The sequence below is a fragment of the Myotis davidii genome, unplaced genomic scaffold (assembly GCF_000327345.1).
Source record: "Myotis davidii unplaced genomic scaffold, ASM32734v1 scaffold21, whole genome shotgun sequence".
Taxonomy (NCBI): domain Eukaryota; kingdom Metazoa; phylum Chordata; class Mammalia; order Chiroptera; family Vespertilionidae; genus Myotis; species Myotis davidii.
Window position 1 is genome coordinate 120533 of NW_006292573.1, and position 1840 is coordinate 122372.

Sequence of the window (1840 nt, forward strand, 5' to 3'; positions counted from 1 at the left end):
TGCCTCCCAGGCCCAGTTCTTTTTAATTCTGGGCCAGCTTTAGCTCTGAGGCTCCAGCTCTTAGGCCTCCCCTGCTGAAAGTAGGTATCTGGTTTGTTTCGGTTCTATCATCAAAACAATGTATAACTCCAGCTCTGACTCCAGCTCTGAGATCCCAGCTCGCTGAAAGCTGGTTTCTGGGTTTTTTTTTTAGCTTCTATATTTGTTAAAATGTTTCAAACTGCAGGCTCAGAGGCCTGCAAGGCAGGCGGGGAACGTTGGTTTCTTCCGTCACTGAAGCAAGCAAGCCTCTCATGCTGGTTTCAAGCTGCCTGGCTGCCAGCCGCCATCTTGGCTGTCAGTTAATTTGCATATCTCGCTAATTAGCCAATGGGAAGGGTAGCGGTCGTACGCCAATTACCATGTTTCTCTTTTATTAGATAGGATAATATTGTGGAATATTGTGTTTTACGAAAAGGACAAGAGTCCATGTCTTTTATATTACACTATAAAGTATCTAGATTTATAGAAATACTAGCAAGAAAAATCAGAAGAAAAAAGAATTTAATTATAGGACTAAATAAAGTAAAAATAATTATAATTTTGGTAATTATTGTTCTCATGGCAATTGTTTGTTTGCATGAATCCAATAAGAATCTGATTTCTTCATAATAGGACACAATTCAGTTTCCAAATATAGTTTTACTAGAGGCCCAATACAGGAATTTGTGCATGAGTGGGGTCCAGCTGGCCTGCCCTGATGGGGGCTGATCAGGCTGGGCCAGCCAGGGGGAGGGGCCATGGGCAGTTGGCGGACTGGCCCCACCCCTGGTCGAACTCCCAGTTGAACTCCCGGTTAAGGGGACAATTTACATATTAGCCCTTATTATATAGGATTAACCAAAACTTTGCTGGAATGTCAAGTCTGAAAAAAAAGACATGCCAGGACTCTGGATGTCACCAGAAAGCTTTAAAGAATAAAGATTAACTTTGAAGCTGATAAGCCCCTTAGTTAAATAGCCTAGTACCTTGCTTGGTCACGTAGTTCATGGCAGTCTTTCCAGATAAGGAACAAAGGTTGCTTTCCTGAAAGATGGCATGAAAGAAACCTCAAGACACCTGTAGGGACCTCAACCTGAGGAATGCACCCCAATTCTGTAGATATTGCAGGTGAAACCTGATGGCAACTGTATAGCTTGGCTTTTTTGGCCTGGGAGTAAACTTTCTCATGAGATTCCAGTAAAGAATAATACAAAATTTTATAACACAGTTTGTCTCCACCAGATTACAAGCCCTGCTTACAACTAGGGAATAATACTTCTAGGCACCAGTACCACCTCCTTCTGTGCCCAGGCCTCATCGTCCCTCTGACAGAGAGCAAGGATCTCTTGGCTCTGAGAAAAACCTTCAACCCGCCTCAGCACGAAGTAACTACAGAAGAAACCGATGTCCCCTTTCCCTAAAAAAATTCAGAGCCGGGATCCTTGAGGGGAATATAATAGACAATTAGACAGACATGAGCAAAGCATGGACAATAGGCCAACTAGAGGAGAGATAGACTCCAAGTCATACTTCTTACCACTCCAACTACTCTGAAGCTAGAAATAAAGGAACCTGTGTAGAACTAACCTTTAATCATAACTAGTTAGAAGAAATTTATAGTTTTCATGTAATAGGAGGTATGAGATAAAGGAAAAAAGTGAAATAGACAAACTGAAAAGGTATGTATAAGTTACAAAACATATGTGTAAGTTGCAAAAGGTATGTATAAATTATACAAATTACAGAGGATCTGTACAAGTAAAAAAACTAAAATTAAGGAAGTAAAAATTATAAAAAGAAATATAAAGAAAAATATATA